The 13,565-nt window shown below is 45.3% G+C and overlaps 1 pseudogene; it reads right to left on the bottom strand.

The window, feature by feature from the left end:
- Positions 1 to 505: 505 nt before the first annotated feature.
- The window catches only part of LOC123099355 (desmethyl-deoxy-podophyllotoxin synthase-like), a 51,253-nt pseudogene continuing 38,193 nt past the window's right edge, over positions 506 to 13,565 (bottom strand).

Here is a 13,565-nt window from a genome sequence, read left to right as displayed (position 1 = left end):
TTATTGAAACATTAAATAATGAGTGAAACTAGATTTCTAAATCATAATCTTACTGCATCTAATTAGTAAACTAAGCATTGCTTCGAACGAAGTGTACTAATTCATAAAGATTTAACAGTGACGTACCTTGATTCCTTGAAGTTAACATGTTGATGTAAGATGTCGGTGAAGAGTTAAGCAGGTATGGTCTCTCTCGTGGATTCAATTACGGCTGCAGTAGAGCACTGGACCCCTCCGCGCCTCATCCCCACGACGGCGGTAGCAGCGAGAGGCGACGGGCGACCGCGCACGACGTTCGGAGCCACGAACGTGATTACGGGAAGGATAGGAATTTTTTGTTTGAGACAATTCCACGAAGCTTTATTAATTCGTCACAATGTTTACAGGGAGGGATGGAAGATTCCCTGGATGCCCCAGCCAAACATGGCGGCCAGCCCCCAAGGTAAGTGCATGCTTCGCTAAATTGTGAGCTTCAAAATTTGAGCTCCTATGTTCATGAACTATATTACAGAAAGTAAAGGAAAGAGAATGGCTTATAATCTCTTGAACTATAGCCCCATAACTCGACAAATTTTTCTTCTGAATGTCCGTCAACCACCACCTTGCAGTCCGATGTCACATGAATTCTTTGGGCATAGAGATCATCTGCTAGATCCATAGCTTCTCTAACTGCCAATGCTTCAAGCGTTGTTGGGTCCGAAATATATCTGAAAAGGGATAGGAAATTTTCCTACTTGATCTGCCGGCTGCAAATAATTTGGGCCTTTGGGCTGGAAAGTCCCGATGTCATTAGCATGATTATGCCTACGAGCAAGCCTATATTACTTCCCCTTTGGGCTAGAATAGTAATACTAGTACCTGGGCGAGGCGATGGGGGGTGTCTGACCCCTGCTCACACCCCCTGTCTCTGCCTCTGATGGTGACTAGTGGTTGGGGCCCGCCATTGCGGGCCGCTTGAGAGAAAGCTATGCGCAACTAACTATCATGTCAAAAAATTTAAAAATATTCTCGCGTCACGTGGACATCACAACCATCTTAAAAGGAAAGAAAAATGTAGAAAAACTTCTCTAAAAAAAGTCTCCCTACCATTTTAAAAAACTAAAAAATACTTTCTCACCGTGACCCACCAGCATGCGCCACATGGCGTAGCTGATTGGCCACCATTCTAGCGCCTCTTAGATGTGAGATAAGTATTTCACATCTGGATATGAAATAGCAAAACTGTTAGTTCATATATTATCAATTCAAATATTTATGCTTCACGCAATTAAATCTCTCTAAAAAAAATCTCTTGAAATATTGTTGCAATCGATACCCGCGGCAATCGCACGAAGTATCATCTTAGTTTTTAAGTGACTGATAAATAGCAAAAACGTTTTTTTATGACTAGCAACAATGGGTAGTAACATAGACTAGTAACATGCCTATGTTACTAGTCTAACATTCCTATGTTACTAGTCTAACATTCCTATGTTACTAGTCTATGTTACTACCTCTATAGTGGGGAGTAACATATGTGTGGTAACATGCAACACTTCATTTATTAGCCTATAGACTCATCTTGCTTTGATACGTGCGATGTTACTCATCTTACTAGTAACTAGCTATGTTACCATTTTCCTCTCTTTCTTCATTTATTGGTTGCCACATCATCTAATTTATTTAGATATGTGTGATGTTACTACCTATATTACTCCCACTGTGGGTAGTCTAAGGCCAACAAGCATGAAGCAATTTCATGAGATGATTATATGTAGTACCTTTGTACTGTTTATATTATAGATCTCCTTGTTTATCATTGTTATTTGCTGGCATAGTAGTGATCGCTGATATCTAGTACTATGGTACAGGAACAAGCGTGGTGGCCACCACGAGAAGCTCGGACCTCCGCCGCGTGGTGATGCCAGCCTCCTCCGTCATGTCCAACCCCGCCGCGTCCACGCCTGCAGGCAGCTCCAGGTCGAAGTGGAACAGCAACGCGGCGAGCGCGAGCTCGATGTGCGCCAGCCCAAACATCATCCCCGGGCACATCCTTCGCCCTGCTCCGAACGGTATGAACTCAAAGTCTGTGCCCTTAAAGTCCCTCCCGGCGCCACCTTGCTCCTGGTCAAACCTCTCCGGCAGAAACTCCTCCAGTGCGTCCCAGTGCGCGGGGTCCCTGGCGATCGCCCACGAGTTAACGAGCACCATGGCGCCCGCGGGCACGTCGTACCCGAGCACCTGGCACGGGCTCCTGCACTGGCGGAGCGTCAACAGCGGGCCCGGCACGTGCAGCCGGAGAGACTCCTTGACGACCATGTGCGGGTAGTGGAGGTTGCCGAGGCCGTCCTCCGTCACCTTGCTGTGGCCGGCCATCGCTCACCGGACCTCCTCCTGCGCCTTATGCCGAACCCTCGGGTTCCGCATGACACTACAAAAAAATACACTTCCGTGATGATACGTGTTTGTCACAGTAGGTCGCGTTTTTTGTCATGCATGTACATCCATGACAAATTTATGACAGAATCAAGATAGTAATACCTGTGCTGTCGTAGAAGTGTTCCATGACATTACCAAAATTATCATCACAGAAGTGTCCACTTCCATGACGATAAATCGCGCGTCACAGAAGTGCTTTCGTCAAGGGTGACCGACACGTGGCATCCACCGCAACGGAACACCGTTAAGCTATCGGGTCGGGTTTTGGATCCGATAACCCGTTAACAGCCCCGACCAATGGGGATTTTCCACGTGTAAAATCATCATTGGCTGGAGGAAACACGTGTCGGCTCATCGCTGGGACAAATGTCATCCACTCATTGGACAGAAGGCGCCTATGATACGTCGACACGTGGCACGGCCCAACAGAGGCCCATTCCTGTGAAAAGGCCGGCCCGTTTGACTTGGTGAAAAGGTGGCGGGCCGGCCCATGGAAAGTCTGTTAACGGCCTGTTCGCATATAGCCCATTTACAACCCGCTAACCCAAGGCCCGTTACGCCCTATTCGAATTAGGCCCAGTAGCGTCATCTGGGTTATCCAATATGATTCCAGCCCGTTTTCACTTCTGGCCCATGTATGGCCCATGACGTCTTTCGGCCCATATGAGGCCCTATGTAACTCTTGGCCTATTAACGGCCCGTGGTGAAACTGGCCCGTAATGAACAGTGTATCACTTTACACCCATTAACGGCCTGTGGTGAAACTGGCCCGTAAAGGACAGTGTATCACTTTATACCCATTAACGGCCCGTTATTCCGTTGGGCCGTTTCCAGCCCATGTTATCTTTCGGCCTTCTCAGAGCCTATTTATTCTTGGGCTATTTTCCAGCATTCGTTTACTTACGGCCCGTTACTGTCATTTTCTGCTTGTGGGCCAAATTCAGCCCGTGGTTACAGTCGGCCCGTTTGTGGTCCGTTAATACGTTGGGCCATTTTCATAGCGTCATCAAATACGGCCTATTAACGATGGCCCGTTATGGTCGGCCCATGAACGGACGATTCCAACTCTAGCCCGTTTACGGCCAGAATGCGGTCTGTTTGGCCCATGTTTGGCCAATCGATCATACGACCCGTATAAGGCTCATTGATGATACGGCCCGTAGAAGGCCCATTGTTTCTACGGCCCGTAGAAGGCCCACTGTTTCTACGGCCCATAGAAGGCCCACTGTTTTTACGGCCCGTAGGAGGCCCAGTGTCACTACAGTAAATATTAGCCCATGGTTATTATGGCCTAGTTTTAAAAAATAGGTTATTGCAGCCACTAGCAAATCGCAGAAAAAGAACTGCACTGACTACAAGCAAATAAATAAACAAGACAATAAGGAAATAAATAAGCAAGCAACTTACACTAGGCTATCACGGCTATTACACATATTACATCCACTGGGCATCAAAGTTCGCCACCAGTGCAAATATAGGGAACACAGCAGCATATAAACGCCGCAGCAAAACAAGTGCAGAACTGAAACCACTTCAGAAGAGCTCAAGAAACAATATCCTGGGTACCCATAATGGTGGCAAGATGCTTAGCAAGCTTATTAACTTTCTCTTGTTTGGCGCTTAAGTCCTCCAGGGCTTGCTGTTGCACCAGAAAGTATGCATCTGAATTCTGCAGGGACTTCCTCAGTCTTTCGGCTTCCTGTCGCATAACATCTGATCGATATCTTTCAACTTGAAGTTGAGACTCAAGAAGCCGAACTGATTCAGGCAACGAGTTCGAAGAGCTGGTGCCAGCAGTGGTAGCCAGTAACTCGAACACTACATCAAGACAGGACTTTGGGGTTGTCTCAGTGTCTTCAATATAGTTTTTATCAGCTTTCTTGGAGACCAACATGGATGTCTCACTATCTTGAACCTTATCTGCATTACTTCCTTTACCATTGCATAACAGGGTACTCTTCTCCAATATTTTATTCGCGTTCTAAAAGAGAAACAAACAAACACATCTCAGGTTTACAATGTAGTATATGAAACTCATTTTGGTAAACCAGTTCAGTAGTAAGGTGGACAAGATAACAGCATGAAACAAACATATATCTATGTAGTATGGTCACTGTATGGTCTATATCATTCTAGTTTATGTTGCCAAATCAAGATAGATACAGTTCGAATCATATCTATTTAAGACAAAGCAGCATAGACAGAATATAAGTGTGGGAAACTACATAGCAATAACAACACTTGTAATGTGCATGGCATGAGAACATAACTGTTTATTCAATTGAAACTGAAATCAACATAGAGCAAGTTACAACAGCAAACAGCCAAACACGTTGAAGAAACAGGTTTAAAACATACCTGTTGCGCCATTGGAGTTTCAATTGCATCCTTCAAATTTGAAATTAGTTGGTATCAGTAAATATGAACCATAGCTACGGAACCTGACTTGAGAACAATTCTTCTTCTTCTTTAAGCGTTGACTTCGGGTTCGGAGTGGTGGTCCTCGTGATTTGGGCACTGCAGTTGCCTTACTAACCGTTCGTGTTTGGGTGCTCTGTGGTGGAGACGGTGCTGTGTCAACGGGAACTGGGTGTCTATCTGCTGGGGTTGGGGTTAGAAGGGGTGTAGCTAGTTCTCTGTCCAACTGGGTAGGGGTACAATCTGCATGAGTATGGGTTATGTGTGGTGGGGCTGGTTCTTGGGCAAGTACAACCGTGGTTCTATCTGCATCGACAGGTAGCACGATCTTTTCTGAAGACCGTGTTTTTACTCCCACAGATACTGCCATCACTCCCTCCAATTGAAATGACTGATAAACAAGAAAAGTAATTGAATGTACAGACATCGTAAGATAGATAGGTGCAATGGATAGTAGGGAAGAAAACAGGGCATGAAATAATTCACATTTATGTTGTCTAAGCAAACAGAATAGCAGGACATAATTTCACATATATGATGGCTAATTAAACAGGATAGCATGACACAATTTCATATGTATGATGGCTAACTAAAGAGGATAGAATGACATATTTCAAAATATGATGACTATGTAAACAGGATGACATGATATAACTATACGATGTGTCTATTAAAGTGGTTGGCATGCCATAAATCACAAACATGCCGTCGACGGAAACATGATGGCATGATATAATTCACGGATAGAATGACATAATTTAAAATATGATGACTATGTAAACAGGATGAGATGATATAACTATATTATGTCTTTAGAAAATGGGTTGGCATGCCATAATTCAGATACATGCTGTCTATGTAAACATCATGGCATGACATAATTCAAATATATGATTTATATACTAAGGAAGTGAGCAGAGGGCAATCGCATATATGATGTGTCAACTAAGGAGATGGCATTCAATATTGTGTATATGATGTAAAACTAAGCATTGTAATACAACATATGCATTATATGAGTAATATAACCCTGCCAAGTTTGAGCATACACCTCAGGGGGATAATAGGACTGGTCATCTGCCTCTGAATCCTCCTCTGAAGAGCTATCTGTAACCAGCAAGATATCTGCTTCAGTAGGTAGCATTGTCTGCTCTGAAGACCTTGTTTTCACTCCAGATTTCTCCATCACCAATTCAAATGGCTGATGCACAGGAAGAGCAGTTGAATATACAAACATTGTCGACAAAAGCAATGAGAAATACAAAAAAAGGACGGCATGATATAATTCACATATATGACGCTTGCCTAAACAGCATGGCATTGCATAATTCACATACATAATGCCTTGCAACAAGATAACATTGCATAATTCACATATATAATGTCTTGCAACAAGATGGCATTGCATAATTCCCATATATGGTAATTAGACACTAAACATGTGGCATTCACACAAAGCATGTCTAAACTAAGAAAATGACATAGCAATGCAAGATACCATACGCACGATATGAGCAACATAACCCTGCCAAGTTAGGGCATGCACCTCGGGGGAGAAATATGACTGGTCATCTGTCTCTGAATCCTCCTCTGAGGAGCTATCGGTAACCAGCAAGACATGCGCTTCGTCAGATAGCATTGTCTGCTCTGAAGACCTTGTTTCCACTCCAGATTTTTCCATGACCGTGCCGAATGGCTGATGCACAGGAAGAGTAATTGAATGTACTAAAATTGTTGACAAATTTAACACGTAATAAAAAATGATGGCATGATATAATTCACATATAAGATGACTGGCTAACCAGGGTGGCATTGCAAAATTCACATATATGATGCCTGGCTAGACAAGATGGCATTGCATGATTCACATATACGATAAAGAAACTAAACAGATGGCATTGACACAAAGCATGTCTAAACTAAGCAGATGACATCTTTAATGTATACAGTAAGCAATGCAAGGCACCATATGCATGATATTACCAACATCAGCATGCCAAGTTAGAGCGAAGACCTCATGGGGTAAATAGGAGTGGTCTTCTCCTTCTGAATCCCCCTCGGAACAGTTATCTTCCTCTTGATTACGATCCGAAATGGGTGAAGGGGGGCTGCCTTTGCGCCCACCATGGAACGACGTCTGCATGAAATTTTATTGCCACGCAAGGCTCGTCTCTTTTGCTCTACATGATCAGTTCCATTGTGTACAATAACTGGCATGCATAGGAATAAAACATAGTGAGATTATGTAAGGAGTGCATGCACAAATCCAAAGTGATGGTAGCAAACTGTGGATAGACCCAAAACCAATGATAGCAGGCAGATAATAGCTTTAGTTAAAAAATACAAATAATGGCTCCTTTAATGTTTGTTTGCACCCAACATGAAACTCATAGTAGACACCGGAGATTAACCAGATAGTAGACAGATAGTACTGATTGCTGCCCCAATATGTACCCCACAACCATTTAAAAACTCAAGTTTCAGCATTAGTTTGGACCTGACTCGGAGTCTAATAGGTGAACACAACGATAATGTAGCATGTCATCATATTAAGCGACGCATAACGTAAGCAGACACGGAAGAGTGCGACCTCTCTTGCGGACCCGTGTAGTCCTCAAGGTCATCTGCTCAGTTGATGATGGTAATGCAGTTGCCGTGGCTGCCAGCGGCGGGGAAGAAGATCTGAGGCGGCGAAAGACAGTCTGGAGAGCGGATCCCTGCTGTGGTGAACCCTTCCGTCATTGGAGCAGCTGAGCTGGGGTGGAACACAGCGTCGCAGGAGCAGGACAAACCACACAAGGTTTTCTTTGACACATATCTGTAACAGAAGTAATTGAGTAAGGGCTTGTTTGAATTTAAGGATTCTAACAATGCAGGGATAGGAAATAGATAGGAATAGGATAGGAATGCACGTGCAAAATATAGAATTTAAAAACACAGGATTTCTGCCAATCTGGGTGTTTGATTCACAACAATTGGAAGATCACAGGATGCAAAAAAGCATGGTGAGATTAAGTCAAACCACAAGAAAATGTACGGTTATAATGCTATTATGCTACTATCTCTTAGTCTTGTGCTTGATGAATAGGAATATGAAAAGGAGGAGAAGTGGAAATTAGAATTCCTACGGTTTTTCTTTCAAGGAGACACTAAAGGAACAAATCCTACAGTTTTCCTTTGCTCCATTCCTTTGCACCAAATTCATGAAAAGTAGTACCATAGGAAACTTTCCAATTCCGATGTTTTTCATTCACTTTTCCTTTCAAGCACTGGCGATTCTAGTAGGCAGGCTTGAGCAAGGAAAATCCTACACTAAAAAATGTTTTTGTGCTACTTCTATTACTTTGGACCCAGGCCACTGCCATACTAGCTCAACTCCCAGGCCCATCGACAAATGCACAGCTCAAACGCGCAGAGATAAATAATGATGGCGTTCAAGAGAGTCCATCACGGATAGCTAAGTTGCCTGGTACCTCACTGCTTGTCATATAGTAGGATAAAATAATCGTATTTCCCGTTACTATGAGTGCTCAGTGGACAATATATATAACATGTAGAGTAAAAAAGAGATGCAACAAGTGTACAACCTCTTTGGCGAAGCCATGTCGATCTTAGCGTGATTGGGTTGGCCGGTGAGGATGCTCCGGCTGACTTGGCTGTCGGAGGAGGGGAAGAAGATCTTAGGCGTCTGGAGATGGAGCCCGAGGTACTGCTCCGCTGTGATGGAGGGTTTCGTCGTTGGAGCAGCTCCGGTGAGTTGTACGACGCCGAGGCTGAAGCAGGACAAGAGAGACAACGAACAACGTTAACCTGAGTGGAATTCTAATAGCATCTCCAATACATGACGTAAAATACATAACCACAAAGTGCTAGATGTAAAATACATTAGCCGCTCATCTCTGAACTTAACTGTCGAAACTGAATTTAACTGTCGAAACTGAACTTAACTGTCGAAACTGAATTTTGCTGTCGAAACTGAACGCACTAGCAAGGTGAGGCTACACATCGGTCGACTGACTTTTTCATCTCTGGTCAGTCGATTTTGCAGTCGTTGGATACGAAATCAAGGGCCTGCGGTTCATCTTCAACCTGCACCCCCCTGAGCCGCCAGCCACCACCGGCCAAACAGCAGCCCCCCGCCGCCCGCGGCCGGCGGTGCGCCTCCCCGCCCGCCCCGAAAACACTCCCCACCGCCGGTCCGCCGCCGCCCCGGCCATCCCTCTAGGCCCCCCCGTGCCGAGCTTTTTCTCCGGCGATCCCCATGCCACCGCCCCGCCAACGCCCCGCCACCGCCGGCGACCACCGCCCCCATCCTGAACCCTAAGATAGATAGTGGGGTACCTCTCCGGCGAGCCCCCCTCCCCGCTGCGGCTGGTTCTTCCTTCACCCCGGCGAGCCCCCCCTGAAAATCGACTGACCCAAAAGTCGATTCAGTCGACTGAAGTGTAGCTAAATCGGAGCAGCATCGCAAGCAAGAGCAAGAGCGAGAGCAGCAGCGCGAGCAAGAGCAATAGCAAGAGCACACCAGGCAGGGGACCGAGAGCAAGAGCAGAGCAGCAGCGCGAGCGAGAGCTAAAGCAGCAGCAGCTCCTACTGATGTGGACGTCGCCGCCGAGGGAGCGACACCATGGAGGAAGTGGCCGGCGATGCCGCCGTGGATGGAGCCGCGCCGTGTCGGCTCGGGACCGAGCGCCGGCAGCACCGTGAGATCGAATCAAGTAGAAAATGCGGCGATTAGTGTACAACCTCTTTGGCGGCGCCGATTAGGCCGCAGCTTCATCCGAGGAAACGGTGATGATGATGCTCTTCCGGTGGTGCAGGTGAAGACGGCGGTGTGGGAATGGAGGTGGTGCGAAAGACGAGGGGAACGTCGGCGCAGCTCCTTGGAGGTGGAGGACGGGGTGGCTGAACCGGCGGGACGATGAGATCGATGACGGATCCTCATCCGGTACGGTGGATGAGGACGTCGAGGTGTTGCTGTGGACGACGTCGTCGGGGAAGAGGCTCCGGCTGGGTGGCGGACGGAGCAGGGTGTGGGGTTTCATCGCGGCTTTTCGCGGCCTCGGTGTACGAATGGGTGGGCGGATGGGATGGCAGTGGGGAACCATGGCTTAGAGACGCGCTTGTCCGAAATGTGGGGTAAGTTACGAAAGTACCCCCACCGATTTGAGGCGGTTCTTTCGGTTCAGGGGTACCACGGGCATTTCGCGTGTCGGGATTTCACAGGAGGTGGGAGTTTTCGCGCGCGTTGTAATTTCGGAATAGCAAGGCGCGGGTTGAGATGGAGGGAGTTGTCGGAGCACAACGAGACAAAGATATATCTTAAATATTTCGGGCTAACAAGGCGCGGGTTGAAGAGGCGGGAGTTTCGCAGCACGATAGACAGAGACGCTAGCTTGAATTTTTGGCATAACAAGGCGCGGCTTGAAATTTCGAAGAACAAGCTTAACGTGTACCAAAAAAAGACAATTTGCACCTCAACACGCACAACACACACACAAACACCATTTAGACTAGAGTAAGGTACACGTGCATTGCACGCATGAGATTTGGCCAACCAAATAATGAATAAATACCATATTATAGAATGCAAGCTTTGAGTCATATATGCATGATGTAGATGTTCGTTTAACTCTTATAGTTCATTTCATTCAAATCATCTAGTTTTTATAAGAAGCTAATCTATTTTAAGATTCATGGAATTGTGCGTTGTAAGACATAAAGTAAAAAACAAATAATGGCAAATCATGTAGAAAAAACATTTGGGCAATTCTGATACGGAAGATTCTAGAACAAATAAGAAGTGCTTGTGTTTTGATGTTTGTGCATTATGCTTAAGTTCAACCATGGAGTCTTCTAGATTATACATGTGGCGAAATCTGGTGGAATCTAGATGATATCCAACGGTCAGTAGTGCTCAAATTTGCCATCTTTGGACCATCGGATTCGCCTCATCCAACGACCATCTTTCAAAGTTAAAGTTACCCGCACACAATATAATATATATATAGGGGTATAGATATAGATATGTGATGCGAAAGCCGCCCATCATCTCCAATTAGAATAGTGTGTCCATGCACGGATGCGACGTGGCCTAATGATGTTTGTCATTGGTATCTCAAATTCAAATCAGTCCGACCTTGTTCAATGTGTATACATTACAACATGCTCGTTTCCAAACCACACCGCGCAGATCTCCGTTATATTCATGCATGCATGGGTTTCAAACATCAGGATCTCTTATTCAAATATTTGAATTCAACTTTACATTGATTATGACCTCACCTATTCTTTTACACCCACACAGTAGTCTTCTCTTTATAATTGTACCACTAACTTTTTCTCGTGCATGCATGCACACACACTACTAGTCGGCATTATCCATCGCACGCATACAATCTTTTTCTTCAGGTCGGTCTCCCATGAAGGCACACACCCACACACATCCCCCTCTCCATCATATCGTGCATTCTTTATCTCTCACGCGTGCATGCGCAACGATCGATGTTCCTCTATGTATGTGTGTATATAGCTAGGTCTTTCATAGTTTTCCACACAAACCGATCAATCGATATATCCAGTGAGGTCTCACCCTCTTTCCCACGTCCACATCGATCAATCTATACCTCTCTATATAGGATTAACATATATAGCTAATACACCCACATTAATTATATATCCAACGTCCCCCTCTCATCATCCATGCCTACCGCTTCATCTCTCACACGTGTGCACAATGGCGAAGACAGGGGCAGTAAGGGCCCTGCCCCCCTCCCCCCTAACATCACTATATATCGAGGCTAATATGAATGTGATCATTAGACAATTGCTGCTAAAAATGGTTTAAGTTCATGAATTGACCCTCCTCGTAAAGGATTAGCAATGCTTGGCCCCCTAGCTCATTTATTTTTCATGGCTCCGCCACTGCGCGCAACAGCGCACGTGTTCGCCCCTCTCTCTAAATATCGATCTCGCACTTGTGCATTCCTTCATAGTCTCCCTCCACTCGGCCCCTCGCACCATCTTCTAGCCCCCCACCGGATTTTGCCACATGTACAATCTAGCAGACTCCATGGTTGAACTTAAGCATAATGCACAAACCTCAAAACAACAGTGGTTCTCTTTTGTTCTAGAATCTTCCGTATCATAACTGCCAAACTTTTTTTCTAGTTGAATTGCCATTATTTGTTTTTACTTTATGCTTTACAACGCACAATTCCATGAATCATAATATAGATTGAGGGCTTCTTTGATTCAAAGGATTCTCAAAGGAATTTTGGAGGATTCTAATCATTAGGAATTTTTCCTATCTTGGTTGTTTGATTCGTAGGATTGTAAACCATAGGAATTTTTCCATATGATTCATTTGCACTAGATTTCATAGGAAACATCCCATCCACTCAAACCTCTTTGAAAGAATTCTGCGTTTTTTCTATGCACAATCAAACACTCGTACAATCCTGTAGGATTCAAGATGACATTCCACTATAATCCCATGTTTTTCCTATTCCCGCGTTCTTAGCTTTTTTATAAAAACTAATTGATTTTGAATGAGATGAACTATAAGAATTAAACGAAGGGCTACATCAGGCATATATGACTCAGAGCTTACATGCTATAGTGTGGTATTTATTCATAATTTGGTTGCAAAATCTGATGCGTGCAATGCACGTGTACCTTACTAGTACTTCGAGTATGTGCAAAACACGTAAATTAGAATACCAATGGCACGCTACACAGTGTCTCTCTTATAGTTCATGAAGCCACGTGGCACATGTGGAGGCGTTGTCGCGACCTCCTTGCGTGGATTGATCACAGTGACGTGCTACTGGTTCCAGAAGAATGTACTCGTCCTCCCTGAGCCATACTGGCGGTACATGCACGAAGCGAAGATGTGCACGCACGCCACACACGCACTCATTCCCTCGCACGCACACGCGGGTACACGGGCGGACGCAATTTTGTACCAAGATCCACCCCATGTGATAATTTGACGCGTGTAAAGTCGTTCACTTCATTGATGGTCAATTAATACAGCGCATGCAAATTGAGTGGACGTGAGGGCGGAAGAAATACATTATTACTCCACTGCGCGCATGCGAGTAGTTAAATCGTGGGTTGCTAGTAGTACTTCCATTGGTCTCCTTCGTATTTTGTGCCAATTTTTGACAGTAACATAATATTTACGCATTTGAGCAGTGTAGTACTTGAAATTTATGTTCCACTAAACTCATCGGGAGCCGTTTCGGGCCTCGAAACCAAAACCATCAATTAATTTTTACCTTGTTCCCATCACATTCGAAAGCCTGCTCACACCTATTAGTACGTACCAAACCTGAACGTGTTCCCACTATGCAGGTATTAGTACTAGTGCTAGTACTTAGGTTATAAAAAGGGGAACTACCTAACCGAAAATTACTCTACCTTTCCTCCTCATCAGTGCTTCTTCTTCCTCCGTCATTGCCATGGCCGGTGAGCAGAGCTCTAGGTCGAGAACTACTCGTAACAAGGGAGCGGCAACCAAGGCTGCGGAAAAAAAAGAGCTCGCCGCCACGCAGAGACCTCGAAAGATCTCTCATGGGCAGGCAATGGCTCCCAGGAGCGCCCTAGCCGCGGAGGCGAACATGCCGAGCCGGCGGAGCTGGAGTCGTTATCCCTCGACGGCATGCCCGATCAGCTCAATAAGCAGAAGGAGTTCATCCAAGGCTTGATGGAGTTGCTGAAGGAGA

This window comes from Triticum aestivum, chromosome 4D (assembly GCF_018294505.1).
Source record: "Triticum aestivum cultivar Chinese Spring chromosome 4D, IWGSC CS RefSeq v2.1, whole genome shotgun sequence".
NCBI classification, from domain to species: domain Eukaryota; kingdom Viridiplantae; phylum Streptophyta; class Magnoliopsida; order Poales; family Poaceae; genus Triticum; species Triticum aestivum.
The sequence above is the reverse complement of the archived record's forward strand: the minus strand, read 5'-3'. Positions and strand labels throughout refer to the sequence as shown.